This window comes from Gallus gallus, chromosome 2, assembly GCF_016699485.2.
Source record: "Gallus gallus isolate bGalGal1 chromosome 2, bGalGal1.mat.broiler.GRCg7b, whole genome shotgun sequence".
Lineage (NCBI taxonomy): Eukaryota > Metazoa > Chordata > Aves > Galliformes > Phasianidae > Gallus > Gallus gallus.
This window is the reverse complement of record NC_052533.1, coordinates 111,540,413-111,558,684: the sequence shown is the minus strand read 5'-3', so window position 1 is coordinate 111,558,684 and position 18,272 is coordinate 111,540,413. Positions and strand designations below refer to the sequence as shown.

Below are 18,272 nucleotides of genomic sequence, written 5' to 3'. Positions count from 1 at the left end.
ACAGCATCCAGGATTATGATTTGTCGGTTGCATTCTGTACTAAATCCATCAGGCCACGCTTAATACCTCAGGTAATAAATTTAAGAAAATTAAAATTAATTGTAACAAGGGATTAAATATGAAAAAATAAAAAATATCTCCTTTTATTTTCAACCCCCATTCCCCAAGTACACAACTAAGGGAAAATACTGCAGCTACAAGAACCAAAAGGAGAAGATATTGCTGCTTCTGTCACCCTGCTCAATAAAACATGTTCTTCCTCTGGGTACTGCAAACACTTGACAGATAGGTGCCTAGAGCCATGCGTATTTCATCCTCTCTTCAAGTCTCCCACTCCACATAATCAGTCCACCAAACAAATTGTGGCAGATGAGTGAAAGTCATGGGACAGAAGAGCAGCCCCACAGTAGCCACTGCCCCGTCCCATCAGCCACTTGGCAACGAGGGGAGTCTTTTTCCCAGTGCCCATCCTGCCCAGCCATCTCCACATGGGGAAGGACGTCATGGTTCCGCTCTCACTTTGCTATTGCTGCTAAGGCAATGAGACCCTCCTTATTTTCAGAATGACCCTCACCTCCTCAGCCAGGCTTGTCTCACTCAGCCCAATTCCAAAGTTTGGGGATTTGAAGGATGTAAAAGACTTTCACTCCTCAAGAAAACCAAAGGGAACAGGCTAGTCATCTTCCATGAACAATGTGCAATGAGCAGCAACTACAGATACCCTACTGAACTTCTTGTCCATTTAAAAAGACTGACGTTCCATCAAGGTAATAATTGGAGTTGGCTCCAAAAACAAATGAAAAGGTAAAAGGTACTTTAAGGCACAAAGTCACTTTTCTCATTTTAACAGAAACCTTTACATATATATCACTTACTGCTACTCAACTTCAAAAACAGCAAGGCCTGTAAGTACAAATCCTGAAAAATAAACTCTCTGGTAATGCCTTAAATCCCTATGACTTTTTCTGGAGTCTCTCTCTCATTGCTACCAGACTACAAAAGAAAAAAAAAAGCATTAACTTCAAGCATCATCTTTCTCTTTTAGATTTGGTATAGTTTTACCTAATGTGAAATGCACTTACACATGTAATGGTAAAAAAAGACCTAATACCTTAATAAAGCAGAGCTGGTCTAAAACTGTTTATTACTGGCACTCAGATTACTGCATATATCCATCTCCAGCCAGCAGTCAAAGCCAGTGCTTCTGAAAGCACTACTCGTCAAGGAATATAAATATATCCATTGGGCTATAATGAGATTATGGGTACCACACTGAAAGCATTAACAACATATTCATTTCTACACAAACGTATCTTCGGCATACATGATTGAAATCACCCTTTGCCAGTTATATACATATGAAACATTGCAGCAGACGAGACACTGATTTCTGTAACGTATTTTTCTGCTCTTACCTTCCCATACACCCAACTGCACTCTAGAATCACAAAACAGCTTTGGTTGGAATGGACCTCAAAGCCCACCCAGTTCCAAGCCTCTGATGTGGGCAGCACTGCCCCCCACCAGCTCAGGCTGCCCAGGGCCCCATCCAATCTGGCCTTGAAGACCTCCAGGAATGAGGCACCCACAGCTTCTCTGGGCAGCCATCCTCTTAACATCTAACCTGGATGTAATCCTTTTTTTGATTTCAAACCATTCTCCCTTGTCCTATCACTATGAGAACACAATTCTTGGTTGGAAAGGAAAAGTTTCTCCTTCACTTAATGAATGATGTAGAGATTTAACTACGGAGCAACACAGCAGAGATGAGGACAGCTCAGAGGCACGGAGCAAATGCACTACGCAGGCATCTCCTCTCAAACAGCAACTACAAACTTTGAACTTAAGAAACTGTCTGGTAAATATGTGAATGTAAAACCTCAAGAAGAATAATCTGAAGTGTGCTAGATTTCCTGCAGCAATTAGCACATTAAGGTTACAACGTTTATAGCAAGAAAGATGACAACTTTTTTAGACAGCTCTCCATAACTGTTGCTTCAATTTGTTTTCTTTGTTTACCAAGAAGACAAAAAGAGATGGCTGGGAAAAAAAAAAAAGAAGCAATAACGAAGTAGCTTATTCCTTTTTGTTAAAGCATTTTAAGTTTAAATTCAACTATTACCCACTCTAGCTTCATGACTGTCTTTTTTACTGGAGATGCTTATATAGACCACCACGGCTCTTTTAGAAGGTAAGGAGACAAACACCTTAAAGCTATGGGGTGAGGTATTTCATTTTCTATGGGAGCAGGTGGTATATTCACCAAAGATATGCTGTCGCAACATTTTTTTCCTGTTATGTCTTACGTTGCTTACAAATAATGATAACTAAACACCTGAAACAGAAAATAAGGATATCAACCCCTTGAAAATTAGCTGCCTATAGCAAAGACGTTATTCAGCTGGGGAATTTCTACATTTCTTTAGCTATAACGAACCATTACTTACTCCTTCATGTCACGGAGGTCACAAAGATAGAGATAATTACTTCATGAAAGCCTCTTTAAGAAGGCAGAAGGCATAAATTAACTGAACACCTCTTTAAGAGGCTTCTGGTTGGTCCTCTGAAGCAAGGAGAAATACACGGCACCTCTACAGCCACGTCCTCCCGCTCCAAGCTTAACTGTTGGGAAATGGCTTTTTTGCATCGCAGGTCTACATCAGAAAAAGCAGCTTCAGAAACAAAACCCCGGTGAATGTTCACGAAGTACTATTCGAGTCAGTAGCAAACATTCAAAGACACGGGTACCTGCCAGCTGTGATTTAAACATCCCAAATACTTTCCCTTTTGAATACGCTGTTACGAGTAACAAAGCATGCATAATTGCTGTGCTTACAGCCATGTGAAGTTTGTAAATACATAAATACCCAGGTTTTAAGGGTAACTACTCCAAGGGTTAATGTAGTTTCCCACCAGACAGTTAAAGAACAAACAACTTGATTTTGCGTTGGTCTGGGCAGTAGGGAAAGCATCCTCGTAGGGAGGCGCGGAGGGAAGAGTGAAAGCTGACACCAAAATAGCTCCTGTTCTCAACACCTTCCTGACACTGCTGAGACAACCTCGTCCCTCCGACGCATGGTGGCAGCCAGCCAGAGACTTCATGCACAAGTTTATCTGGGCTCTGGAGTCCGACACAGACAAGGGCACCAACTTCCAACTCTCAACAGTCAGCTTCAATATTCCAATGTCATCACATGAAGAACTACATTAAGAGACTTTTTGGTTTTTTTTTAAATACTTCATGTTCACTTCCCCATCTTCCAAACGGCTTTAACTGTAAAACGTGCTCATCAAATATGCATGCTTTTTATAGGAAAAGTTGTCACCAACTGATGCGCAGGTCAAGAATGATGAGAACTTAAATGAGTGCGGTGGTAAATGCTGTGAAAGTCTCAGAATCAAGGGAAAAATCGGCATACCCATCTTGTTTCATTCTACTGCTGAAGGCAGTTCTGATGATAAACAAGGCTCCGAGCCAAAATTCAGCCTCTGAGAACAATACAGACATATATATCTATATGCGTGTGCGCAAGGAAAGGATATACTGCAGTCTACCAGGCAGGGTGGCTTTAGTTTCATTTTGAAAGCCACTGAAAATAAAACCCGTGGATGAAACAAAGAATCCACCCAGACATGAAGGCTACAGCATCTCTGTTGTAAGAACAATAGCATATACTTCTCATCCCTCTCTCTTTCCATGAGAGAAGCACCAGGATAGGCATTACTCTGATCAAATTAAAGAACACTTGGCAAAATTATCCTTTAAACTAATCGTCGTTAGGAGATTTCTCTTCGTGTACCAATGGTCATAAATGCTCTAATTCAATTGGCTGCCAGAACGCATTCCAATAAAAGAAATATTTCTATTAGCATTACAAAAGGCTACAGGAAAATTGCTCACATGCACGGGCTCGACATTTCAAACGAAAGAAATATTCCTGCATAAACACACCCTATTTTTCTACTCAATCCACCCTAATATCACGTTTGGTAATCTGACGGCTCTCCCACCAGAGAACACACGATATTAATGAAAGTAAGATCAAATTAAACAGATGACATGATTAACAGTATTCATTTCATGCACGGCTGTGTTTTACCGGAGAGATAAAGACCTGAAAGTAATTACCACGAAGTAAAACTCCTCCACCGACCTCTCTGCTGGCGGCTAGCAGTCCTCGAGTACTGATGTTTGGTAACAAAGAGCAGTGCCTTTCATCTGTGGGCTCTCACGCTACGAGCTGAGCACCTCCAGCGCTGCGTGCGCGCAGTACCTCTGTATCTATGTCTGTAATGCATCACGCAGATTACTGGGGAAACCTATCAAACCGGCAGGCAGCAGCCCAGCCTGCCAATAAGAGCCGGGCACATGCAGGATCCGGCACATGCTCGCTGCGGCTCCCACCCTGTCACCGCTGCTTAGAGGCTGCTCAGCTAATTATAGCTGCCTGCCGGAGCGCCCAGCCGCCGCGGGCACGTCACACCTCCCAGCCAAAGGATCGGCACCTGGGGCGGGGAGCGGCCTGGGTGCGGGAAGGAAAAATGCCCCTGTTTTGCCGCTTTGGCTCCAGGAAAATGATCTGCCTATGAGGAGCGGGAGGCTCGGTCTCTGAAAAAAAGGATGTATTTAGGAGAGCGCTTGCAGAGCTGACCACTTGTCGGCTGCTGGATCTATCGGGGTGAGACAACATAACCCAGCAGTTTACTTTGTCAGTGAGAATTCTTGTTTTGAATGTACACATGAGCGGTGCAGTCACTGTAGACCTCGGGTGGATTTATTTACAGTAGTTCAATAACTCACAACGCAGACCTCTGTCTGAGGCACTCAGCGCACAGCTCCACAGACATCAACAGGATCGCCTCTATCTGCACATCTTCACTTGTGCAGATACTCAGCCAACCTGAGAGCATCCGTGAGCGCTGGCACATGACAGCCTAAGCTTTCACAGGGTGCTGGTGGTGGAAATGCCAAGGACATTTTTGCCATGAGGCAAAACAACTGGGCTCATTTGGAAAATACTTTCCGTGAGCAAACACTCCTTAGAAGTATGGGGAACTTAAGGAGATATTTATGAGATGAAAGTAAGGTCTGAGTGCACAAAAGTAAGGGACACTGTGAGCTAAAAGACCACGGTGACACTGTGATCTAGAAGACCACGGTATGCTAGAAAGGTGCTGACAGCTCCTACAGAGTATCAGCTAAATAATAATGAAAAAACAACACAAGCACTGCAATTTGTTATTCCTGAACAGTGTGCATTTCAGTGCATCTTACCTCCAATCAGCACAGAACAGAAAATTCTGAAGCCTCCTATCGCCATACGGTTCACATATTCACTTATTCCACAGTAGCCATATGGTTTCCAAAAGCGACTGGCAAGATGGAAATACAGAGGCTGTTTTTCAGAAGTGCTAGGTAGCTCACTAGATGTCCCTCATGGGATAAAGCAGTTTTTTCAGGATTGACATTGCCACAGTGTCATCACAGTACAGAATTAGGTGTATGTAACTTTACAACACATTGTTAAGATGTTCCACAATGTTACACATACCCATAGACGTAGTTTCTACGTGCTCAGGCTAGCATTTCTTCCACTTCTTTGCTCTTATCACCAGCACCATACAGCATCAAGCACGGTCTAAATATGTGATTTTAAAGGTTGTTCATAAACATTTATCTATCATATTTACTTCAGTACTAAAATTATGTTTGCTACCACATAAAACGTTACCAACGGAATAAGGCTTCCATGTGTAAACAGTGCAAGGCCACATTTATTGATAATATGCAAATAGCTTACTTAATCTGCCAGTGGAAATTGCTCATAAAAAGTCACTCTGTGCTAGAAGCAGACTTCATTTCTATAAGAAAAACATTCTCAAAGCTCTATATGGATAGAAATAAAAATGAAATGCAGGAAGAGTGACATTTCGCCCCTTGAGTCAACTTTCAGTCAGCATTAAGTTTCGTACTGCAATAAACTAAAGGGGTTGTTTTATTAAGTCTTCCTTTTCAGATTACGTTATCTAAGGAGCTCATCAATTTTTACAGACCACTTCTTCAAAACTCTGTAGAATATTCCAAGCTTCTCAGGAGCATGGCTTGAATCTAGAAAGCTATGCATTTCATAGATCAGAGTGGGGATGCTTACACACAGGTTAAAAACTTAACAGAAAGAGAGCCGAAGAGAGCGAATGCTGGTGAGGAACATTCTCAGTTCTTTGATGATCAGATTTGTGAATACTTTTTACCAACATTTTGCCAAAGGTGGTAAAAGGAATGAAGCCAATAGTGTTGACCCCAGTGCTCTGATCCAGCTGTTGGAAACACTCATGTTTGGTAAGCACAGAGGGACAGATGCGAAGACTAAGTCATTCTTTTAATCCACATTCACAAACCTCCAAGACACCAATGACAAGTGACAAAGAGACCAAGAAAACAGAAGTAAGTGACAGCTGCTACAGGATTCCCGGTTTCGAAAATCTCCCATTCAGGCTGCTAAGCCTAGAGGTCCCCTGGCTTTGCCCAACAGCTGCAAGCCCTCTACGCTCCCTTCATCAGGCATCCATCCTCCTGCCTCCTTCCCATGTGCTGCTGGCTACAGAGGGAAGCACAACCCATGTTCTTCTCTAAGGTAACCCATATTGTTCTCTCATGTTTGGCTGGAGGTGGGGTCTACCAACATGACATGGTTGCCCACAACTTCCATTACAATGGTTCCTGTTTGACAACTGGAATGCTGGTATTTCAAGAGACACCCTTTTTTTTTTTTTTTTTCCTGTAACGTGATCAACACTCATGAAACAACTGTAGTTAGCTTAATGAGTCAGTTATAACAGCCTCCATTTCTGTACCAATTCTGACAACACTCCTGATCTTTAGATAGTCTGCAGGGAAAGGAAGCTGTGGAGAATAGCACCCTGGGTCTGATGTTCGGAGCTGGTGGCAGCTTGCAAGGCAACCTGCTAAAAATCCCAGCTGGGCACAAGGCAGAGCTTTGCCAGCCTCCTCTCTGCCCGTGATGACCACACACAAGCATGTAGATCAGGCACAGGACCTGGGAAAGGGTACGGCCGCATCTACACGCGCCAGCAACGCAGGCTGGGAAAGGTTTCCTGAGGATAGAGGAGCTTCTCAGCCCAAGCACATCTCTGCTGGAAGTGAACAAGTTGTGAAAGGTAGGCGAGTTGGCCAATACTCGGCAGACTTTCATAGAAAGCATAAGCCTGTCCCTGGCACAGGGGATCCATCTGGGCTGAACTTCGAGTTCCTGTTCCTTCACATGAAAGCAGAAGGGCTCTACAACGTTTTTAGAAATGAAAAGTAAGGTAGGCTTTTCTTCTAGCCATGATCTTGACAGAACTGTTTCAATCAACGTTTTCCACAACCATATGGCTCGAGGCAGATGCCCATCACAGAGGGGAGGAAAACCGAAAACCTATGGGTATGATGACTTCGTGTGAAACTGAAAACAAATCCTACTCTGAAAATTGCCTAGCTACCGTATTAATAAATTTTACACTTCATTTAAGCGTATCTAAATGAGTTAACAGACAGATGGCTATTTGAGGAACAAATAACTTTTCCCTATATTCCTTTTATAAGTACTTACGTATCCTATGGTTTTAATTCAAAAATATTTTAAACCAGTAGACTTCTGGTACGTCTTACAACTGAACAGGTCTCGCACTGGCTAGCAGTTCATGTTTGACTTAAAAAACATCAAATATTGTTTGGAAACTGCTACAGCTTTTACTTAAATAGGTTTTGCAAAATACAGAAAACATATGGAAAGAAAATGAGTTGAATGAAAGGGTTGTTGAAGCAGCATGCTGCATTTCTAAAGGCAGTAGCACATATATTTCCAAGCTGTAGTCCTCAGAGGTTGAACTGAACCAATTACTCTAATGAATATTTTACTTGGCTCAATGCTTTCATTTGACTTTTAGAGGAAAGCAAGATAAACTATCCCATGGTTTTGTACACATAACAGGAAAAGAAAAAAAAAAAACTTGAGATTTATGTATGGTACTTTTTACATTTACACAGATTAAATATGAAGGGACAATTTTTCACAGTTTTTTCTATATTTCAATTTTGCTTCCCCCAAAGATTTATCTAGTGCTATTTTCATTTCCTTGTGAAAACTGCCTTTGACTTCACAGCAGTTATGTGGTGTGCTCTCTCCCTGCTCAGCAAGTGCTTGGTAAAGTCTTGGAAGTCTGTAAATTGGTGGTAAATGTAGCACAAGCCCATCATCATTCATGGAGGGAAATAAAACACACTCCTCAGTGTTTGCCAAGCAAACCTTTTCAAGAAGTCACAAATGCCAGGCTTCAAGGTTGGCACTCAGCATAGTAAAAAAAAAAAAAAAAAACAACAAAACTTATATCCATTTTATGGAGCACAGGCATTTCTTGAAGTGATGTTAGTTTGAGTCTGCTAAGAAAGCAGTTACCTGTACACGTTGTCTATCTATGTCCATGCACAAATGAATGTTATTGATCACATTTCAAAATGAGTAAGTTAACATCCAACTTTAGGACTCATTTCAAATATGCTAATTACACGCCTATGTGTCCCAGATACTGCTCCTCCAGGTACTTAACAGGCAGAGAAGTCTCAATATTAAAGCCAAAGAATCTCTGCAGGACATCACTAAGACTGATCTAAGCCCAAATTTTATTTTTATTATTAAATAGCATTCATATTTTATTTTCTTTCCCTATATTTTAAGAAAAATCAAACAAGAAATCCCCACATTCCATCGGCATCACTTGCTTCTGCAGACATACATGTTGGCAGACTCTTCACTGAGAAGTGACCAAAACGAAGACATCAATCTGCCATTAGCACCTCTGAGAACCAGGGGAGGAGCAGACAAGCTGCCAGTAAGGTGTGTTTCATCCCATCCATGATGGATCCTTCAAGTAAACACGGTAAAGAAGGATCTGAAGCCTGTTGGAGATTTACTACTCTGAGTACTTACACTTTCCTCTCAAAACCAGATATAGCACAGATGTTAGCGTTTTTCTGGTTGCATCCTTAAGAACACAGCCATCTCTAATTTAAATGACGGGTTAATTTAAAGACTTCATATCACCCTGAAATACATTTTCTATCACATACACCACTCTGATATCACCATCCCAATATCAAACTTTCACTTCTACCCAAGTTCCTTTCATTCTTCCTCCACTGCAATATTTTCTTCTCCTTCAACATCCTATTTGAGCAATGATAGCAAACTACACAAATATTCTTAATGTCCCTGAATTTCCACCCCCCTTACTTCTCCCCTCTACTACCTTTTCTCACACGTGGGTCCACTAACTCCCTTTTCTCTGACCCCAGCAACAGTTACTGCATGAACAGCTCAGTCTGTAATACAACTCATTTGTGAGCACACACTAACAACAACATGTGTGCCTCCGTGACACCACTTCATGACTTCTAGATAGCCAACTAGATGGCCACGAGGATGATGAACCACAGAAAAGGACTGCACTGCTTAACAGTAATGTGGTAAGCGAGAAAATAGCCCTAAACAGCAGATCCAGGTTCTGGGCGACCTACAGTATATGCACAACTTACATAAATCAATGATCGTGACCCCAGTGATCAAGACCTCAGTGAGTCAAAGCCGGTAAAAATATATTAGTGAAAGCAGAGGTTGCTTCTTTTAAGAGTCAAGTGAGGGAGATAGATTTGCATACCGTAACAAACAGGTTTAAAAAATAAATAGACTGGATTGACAGAAGACTCTCAAGCCATAACATGAGGTATAAGGGTAGCAAAAGTCAACTGCTCACAAGGACATGGGAAGTTAAACATACATTGGAACAGGCCACAAGAGGGCTTCGTAAGTGGAGATACATTTTTTGCACTTGATGTAGTGGAAAATAGGGATCCCAAGAGCATCACTAAAGTCAAAAAGCTGGCAGACAAGCACAGACCTGTTCCTCAATTTTGTTCAGTGGAAGAGCAGAAGCAAAAAAAAAAAAAAAAAAAAAAAAAAAAAACCAAGAGCTTGCACTACGGTAAGTACACTTCCAGTACATCCACATCATTAATCTTCATCACCACTGCTGGCACTTTCTTCTCCTTTTCTATTTAGTCACTTTTTCCCTATGACCACCTTACTGCAATCTGTGATAAAACCTTATGCCGCTCATATCTAACCAAGACATCTATATTGGCCCAGGACAACTTTAAATGCAAGCCTTCCATTAGAGGACAGGTGTAATTTTTCAAAAATGCTGTGCTACAAACAGTGCAATAGCTGAAGAACGAGGTGTAGCATTCCTTCCTTTGAAGGAAAAACTGTCAGACTTGCTCACTTCTGTAATTAAGAATGTTGTTTCCAGTTCTGGTTAGAAAGTACAGCTCTGTGGCTTTCTTTGATCTTCTCTGATGACAATGAAGACCCAGTAGGCTCTCTAGAGCCCTTTTCATTAAATTTGTTTTATTCTTCAAAGAATGTTTTCCACTCTCTCACATCTCTTTACACGAGAAAGTGTTTATGTCAAGCTGCAAGACACAACTAGAAAGCAAGTCAAGGTGCAACTGTCAGAACACGAAGTGGTTCTTTGCAGATGCTAACGCATGCAGGCACTCACTTGAAAACCGCCCAGAGATGGCAAAGCTTGGAGACTTCGAGTCTCCAGCCCACACCCATAATCCTGAGCTTCAGAGCAACTCTCAGATCTCATTACTGTACACAAGGGCTGAAGACATTCGGCACAATTAATCCCAGAAGAAAACTTGCTTTGTATGCAATGACTTCAGTTATCATTTCGAAGGTAACAAGTTTGAAGGCAGATTACTAAACTTCAAGACTTTTTAGCTAAGTGTAAAATAAATTTAGATTTTTATCTTAGAAATATTGTTCATTTTGTGACTAGAAATTGTATGCACATACAGCCAGCAACTATGACTCGCTGTACCAGAACCCAGTCTCACAATCTTCTTACAAGAAACCAGAAGCATTTTGCTGGCATGGATGAAATGCTTCTCCAGGAAGAGAGGCTTAATTATTTAATGGAGCAAGCCAAAAGCCCTTGTATGAATAACTCTTCAGGACTTATTCCCTAACAAGAGTGTACTTACACCTTGGGCAGCTTGTAGACCTGGCAGCTGACATTTGTGGGGCACATAAGATACCAGACTCTGCTTCCAGGACTGCTTGTGGCTTTTAGCCAAAGCTCTAATGTAAAATGAGCAATGAATTTGTATAACCAGGGTCATGTAAAATTAGTATAAATGCAGGCAGATTAGTTCCCAATCCTAAAGTCTAGAGAATCAGACCCCTTGTTCTCTCCTGACAATTTGAACAGATGCTCCCCTTCCTTCACGGTGTTTCTCCTACAACAAGAGGGAAGCGATGACCCTACTACAGCTAACAAGGGAGCCTGGGAGTGCTCATAAGGAGATGGCAAATGCATATCAGGGGGCCTCTGCCACGTCACAAGGACAGATCACTTAATGGCCTTCCTTCTGCAATTCTTCTTGGCCAGAACAGCAGGCCTTTTCTACACCTTCCCCTCCTAGGCTGGGGGGCAAAAACTGTTGCTCAGTTTTCCTGCAATATACATCAATAAAGTGACCAGCTGTAATACTACTGCTGTCAATAACCAGGATTTCTTCAGGTGACCGTCCAGAGACTCATCCTGAGCTGGGGAATCTCAGCCAGATGATTCCTTTTATCTCTCTATTTCAGCTGCAAAACCCCAGTGCTTCCATGATAGGTTTCTAAAACACGGGCATCATGACCTTCAGTTTTACATTTAACAAACTAAAAACAGTACAACAAAAAACACCATGCCAGTACATAATCCTTGTGCCACCAGCACTGTGATTTAGCAGTGATGACTCCACACTGTTTTATTGGGCACTGAATTTCTGTCAACACTGGATTAGGAATAATGCAGTCTAATACTCACAGGTCTGAACCTAGTTTTCATGAAACAAGTATGTCGCATCTTTTCCAATACTGTACATTGTGAAGGATTACATTGGTTTAGCTTGATGGTTTTTTTCCTGCATCCTCAAGCACACAATATCTCAGTGTTGAATTTAAAGGTCCCAAACATGCCAGAGACGGAAAGGAAAGTCGATAATCCCACAATAATAGGAAATATTGCTGATAGGTGGATGGTTAGATGGTTAGACTGCATGGTCTTGGAGGTCTTGCCCAACTCTGGTGATTTTATGATTCCATGTTATTAATAAACAACTTTTTTTTTTTTTTTTAAACACATAATCCCTGTAGAAATTTGGTACAAAACCATCAGAAAGTAAGGCCAAAAGGCAAGCAGTAAAAATTAAGTGAAGTGAGAACCAGAGCTTTCAGTCATTCTCAAACATGCATCTCTTGCTACAGCAGTCTTCTGCTGTACAAACAAGAAAGTCTCTCCTTGCTCTCCAAACATCCCTTTTAATCAGGGTCTAAGAAAGAAACTGCTTCAAAGCTAATCAGCAAATTAAACAGACATTGATATTTTCAAAGCAAATTCCAGCTGTCTGTAGTCAAAACATAAGCAACATAACCACAGTAAAAGGGCTGCCAGAGAAGGGAAACATTAGGAAATTTCAAAGTTGCACAAGTGTTTAACATTTACTTCACTGCGCACGATATTCATACTTTATAACAGAAACTGATGTATGACACAAAAGAAACCCATAATTTCTACACTCAGCTGCATTGCCACATGCAATCCCCCCATATCACATACACTAGCATAAATATTCATGGTTAGAAGGACCAAAGGGAAGCAATGTAAATAACCCTGTGCACAAGACTGAGTTTTCACACCGATCAGTCCAGCACCTGTTATAGTGCAAAATCTTAACCATTTGTCTCATTTAAAGTATTCAAGTTATTCTGAGTACTTACAACCACACCATTTATATAATTCGTTTTTAATGAAGCAGACACGGAATTGAAATAGCTCTGAAATATTGATGCTAAGAAGAATTTAGACGGCTCATTTTCTCTTTGGGTACTCAGAATATAGTCATCTCTTGAGGTAAATTAGTGTAGTACTTCAGCAAACAGTAGCTTCTACTACTGCTTTGTATCTCATCAGTACAATGTGATGAAACAACCACATTAGACCTATGAATGTATATATTTTTAAATCTATTTTGCAATTTAGGGTAGAAAACCACCTGGATTCAGATGTCTCCCTTCTCATTCAGACTGTGTGATTTAAATTAACTTTTACAGATCTGAGCATGCATGAAGGGGAGGCCTTAAGATTATCTTTCACCTTTAGCAGTAATGAGATTTTTTTTGGCTCTGTATACACACTTCAACTCCTAAAACTAGCAGAAGAGAACAGTTGGAATAAGATCAGAGACACCTTCAAGTCTTCCCAATGATATCATATACTAGAGTGTCTCTTGTCAAATAAATACAATACAAGAGCAGAAAGTATCAAACCCTGCTAAGCGGGGATACACAAGATGAACTGGTGTTTAAAAAAAAAATGCCTAAGATCTTTTGAAGCTGGTGGTGGTGAAAGAGACCCATGGATGCATTTGAGAAGTTTGCTGTGTCTGGAAAGCCCAGAACAACAAAACAAAAGGAAAATGATAAAAGCATACGCCTAGGAGAAAAGGGCAACTACATCCACACCTAAGAGCTATCAGGAGACAGAACTACAGAAAACAAAGCATGCCTTCTAGCTGGCAGTGCCTCTTCACTCACCTCATCAGCTTGTAAAGCCTGCTGGAAGCAGATCTGCAGAACTTGTGAGGAAAAACAAAATACATTATTTGCACGTTGCTACTACAGCTCTCAGGAGAACTTACCCATAACTACTTTACCAACGCAATTATCCATACGAGATCCTTCCCAGAAGCAGCACAAGCACCAGCTCATATTTACTAACTGTACTTCTGGCACTGTACACATACTTTTTTTCTTTTTTTTTTTTTCCCTTCTCTTCCTGACGCAGATAAACAATTTTAATTTGCATAGTCTTCAGGGCAGCCAGATGGAAAACCAGTATTGATTTCTCGTCTGAGCCTCTGCAAGCCAGCACTTCCATCTAGTAAGTTAAAAAGGCAGGCACCCCAACCCATGGTTAAGGACTGCCGTCTGTCGCACACAAGGCTTCCACAGCAAAGGAGGATAGTAGTCTGGAAATTTCTGATCTCTGCTTTACAGACTGAAACCATGCTATTAAATCAAGTGGTTCCCATCTTCTCTGGGAGGGGAGCTTCACATCTCTGTGCATTTCTTAGGGCTCACAGAGTGCAATTCAAACATGGGACCATCATCTCACGCCTCAGCAATGGCCTACCAGCAGAATGAAGGTACTGCTGGAGCTGGTCCATATCAGGGACACCGCTAGCAGGACAGAGGCCTTGGTACATGGAAGATACCTCTCTCTAACACAGATATCACGTCCAACTTAAGAAGTGTTACCTGATGAAGGATGAGGCTAAGTATTTTGTGTTTGAAGGTACTGCGAAAGAAGCTTGAGAACCTATTCTCTACATCCCTTGACTATCAGCAGAAATAGAAAGAGCCTTTGAAGAGCCTGCAGAGGCTATACTCATGAGAACACTAAGGAATGCTTCCCAGGTTGTTTGGGGTTTTTGTTTTTCTAAACATTAACGAAACTCACTGTAGCTTCCAACTGAGAAAATGAAGATAGAAACAAGGATAAGAAGCTAGAACAAAGCTAAATATAGGTATAGTTACCTGATGCTTTTGATAACTGGTGAGTCATTCGATTACTTGCACTGGAATTAAAGCATTTGAAAATTAAAGGGTGCACAATCTATCTATGAATGGAAGACTACCTCACATGCACATCCAGCCTTCACCTTACAGACCATAATGCTTCCCAAGATTACCCATACTTCATGTTACAAGATGAATTCATTTTGTTCTTTATACAAGTTCTTTAGCACAAGGAGTACCATCACAACATTAAGTTAGAGAGATGTGAAGCAATCATCATTCAGGACACTCCATAAACACTTTTTTCTGCTTCCCTTAACAGTGAAATTTAAAACCTGGCCGATGACTTAAATAGGTGAGTAATAGCATTAACTTGGCAAGGATCATAAGCAATCATTCAAGAAAAATGTGATCTAATACTTGTAATTTTAAACTATCTTGCAATCTGTCTTACAAAATAAAGAAAAAATTTTATTTGGATGAGTCAATATTTTCATTACGGGCTGCCTATCACAGCAAAAGCTCGAGTGAATGAGCATTGCAGAAGAACATGTTGTTATAGAAGTGCTATCAAGATGTAACTGAGAGAGTCACAAAGTAAGCGTGGTGTATATACATTTATTTGGACCTATCTATTCTTACTAATATAGCACACAAAGAAGAAAGAGACAATTCAAATATTAGAAGGCTGTACAGAGGACAAAATCCTACCAGAATACACCACAGGTAACAAAATTTCATCCAGAATTGATGCAAATATATGGAGCTTAACTATCAGAATAATTAAGTTTCAATGCCAAGCAATTCTGGGTAGAGATAACTTAAATCACACTGATGTGACTGAATAGTTTTTGGCTGAGGTCACATACCTAAGGCTTGCTGTCTGCCTAAACAGTCCACCACAGAGCACTTCTTATCACATACTGTTTGTGTGACACATGAGAAAATACTTTCACTCCTCTGAAAGCTTACAGCACCTAATCTAATTTAGAAATTGTGGCTGCAGCAGCATTAAGAGCCATTTCTTATTTTTAAACACTATTAAACAGATCTGTGTATATATATGCCTCTTCCGTGGAAATACTTTATAGATCAGAAAATTATTTTCAAGATGTTGGCATGTACAAATCAGGGAAGGCCGATTTAGGCAGTAGATTGTGAATTTATTTAGCACCAGCATTTATGCTTATTAAATCCATTAAGAACCCTGTTATTAAGGAGTTTATTAACTGCTGCGATAACAAGCTCTTTTAACTCAGGGATGATGGTGTAAAATAAAGTCAACTACCAAAGCCTTCAGTGAAAGAATGATTTTCTGTTCTTTGTATACCTCAGAATTCATATAAATCAGAGAGCCCTGCACTACTATCTTGGGAAAATAATTTATCAGAGATTCTTTTCATTCAGCGCTCTGCAAGCAACTCAAAAATTTCCACATAAACAAACTGAGATGAAGCAAACTATTTCAACAGGCCTGAGTGGAAATATTTTATTTTATCATGCAGCAGGTAATTCTGGATGACTCACCGTGATAACCACCATGACATCAGCACCCCCTAAGGAAGGATAAAGCCTATCTCAAAAAGGCTGTTCGGTGGAACAACACTGCTTTTGGCAAAATGGGCAACTGCCTCAGAAGTTCAGGCTCACAAGACACATAAAGGGAACTTTCTTCCATCGCGAGGGGCTCTTCTCAGGCCAGAGAGCAAGGAACCACAGCTCCCTGAATGGCTCAACGCCCTACACTGCTACAGGTCAACACTGACCAGGGCTAAGTGTAAAATCCACGGCAGACATTTAATGCTTGAGATTAGCCGTCAGTTGATTAACGTGACCTACTGGCCCCATTGTAACTTCATTCTTTTTTTTTACATCGTGTCCTTTATGCAACCAAATCCTTGTTCACTATTTTAAGTTGGTCTTCCTTTTAAAAATTTCACAGAGTTCAGAATTTGATTTTCTTTATGGCTCTTTCAGGGAAGTAATAAAATTATATACCTAGTAATCTAATAGTGTATGTCTGCAATTAGTGTAGCTGACAAGTTCAGCATCTCTGAAAATGTATCCACTAAGGAAACAGCAGGAACTTCTTGTTTGTTCATTTATTAGGAAAATGTTGTAGAAAATCAGTGCCTCTCCTGGAACAATAAATTTTACAACACTAAAACTGAGGAGGGGGAATAACAATAAAAAAGCAGTTGTAGTTCATCCTGAGTCATTTCCCCATATTGACACTGAGAAGCGGCTGGGTGTCTGTCCAACTACTGATTTTATTTTAGGTTTTATGAAGAGTTCAATTTATTGAAAACCAATCAAGAAGAGGCAACCCACACAGCTCAGAGGACTGGTGAAGGGTGAGACATGACTTTTTTTTCTACTTTTTATCTCCTTCCGTAACTAGGTCAGGGCTCTAACATAACCAGGTAGAAAAGGCTAAGAGCACAAAGTGATTCTCCTAGAACCGCCAGACACCTTAAGGTTTGAAGGCCATGTACAGCGCAGGCAAAACACTGCTAGAAAACAAAGGTTGTTTTTCTTTTTGCACTTGGTGATCTTTTACATCACAACTCTGAGAAAATAACAAGCACTGAATACAGGAACCCCAGCAAGAACCTAACCAAAGCCCAGAAATATCTTAAAGAAGTGAGAAATAATGGATTGATGTTATGCAGTATGAACAGACTTAGGCTGTACAGAGTTCCCTGATTATAACTTAACAGCACTTCTTGTAGTTTTAGAACTCTGATGATGTAACAGCTCTATAGCCATACTACGTCTTCCTACTATTTGCTGATCTTCCTCAGTATGCTCCGTCCCTGGAGGTGTTCAAGGCCAGGCTGGATGGTGCCCTGGGCAGCCCAGTCTAGTATTAGATATGGAGGTTGGCAGTCCTGCCTGCAGCAGGGGGTCTGGAGCTTGGTGATCCTTGAGGTCCCTTCCAACCCATGCCATTCTATGATTCTATGATCACAGTGAGCTTTACACTCTTTCCACTGTAAGTCTCAGGCCATCTTAGAGTTGACCCATATCACCGTAACATGCCTGGGTCTGAAATCCTCCAAGAGTAAATAGGCAGACAAACAAACAGAAAGCTGAACAAGATCATTGTAGCTGTAAAAGAAAGATTAATCTCATAACATTCTTCCCTTCTCTCTGCTTCTTGTAACCTTCCGTGTCTTTGTATGCTGGCCCACATACTTCCAGAAAGGTCAGCCAATTTTGCCTCATTCTTTACCTATGAGGTATGCCCAGTCAGGCTCTGATTCCTCAGTTCCTCTCTCATGAGCCCTCCATTGCCTTATTTCACTCCTTTCTGCAATACTAAGCACGCAGCAAAGCCTCAGCACAACTCAGTAAATCCTCCCTCTCAAATGCTCAACTTCTACATGTTGTCCAAGCTGGCCCTTCTCTAGTTTTCTCTCCCCATCACTCTCTGCAATGCTTTCTCCTGAGCATGCTCTGGCCCCCCTTCTTCCTTTCCATGACACCACCTACTCACGCTGCTCTCTGCTCACTCCCCTCCTCCCATGCCTGTTTCTCCTCTACCAACTGCTCCCCTTGCCCTGAGGCATCAAC

The 18,272-nt window shown here is 41.1% G+C and overlaps 1 protein-coding gene across 5 annotated transcripts in view; it reads right to left on the bottom strand.

Annotated features, from left to right (window-relative positions):
* The window catches only part of FAM110B (family with sequence similarity 110 member B), a 103,029-nt gene that overhangs the window by 49,958 nt on the left and 34,799 nt on the right, over nucleotides 1-18,272 (bottom strand). For 2 of the 5 annotated variants that reach the window (XM_004939867.5, XM_046938093.1), the window contains exon 1: nucleotides 4,130-4,292. The exons of 2 other annotated variants lie outside the window; for them this stretch is intronic. The gene's annotated coding sequence lies outside the window, so the exon portion shown is untranslated. Of the gene's footprint in view, nucleotides 1-4,129; nucleotides 4,293-18,272 lie in introns of those variants that run through there. One more of the 5 variants, XM_015282681.4, reaches the window with a different exon arrangement.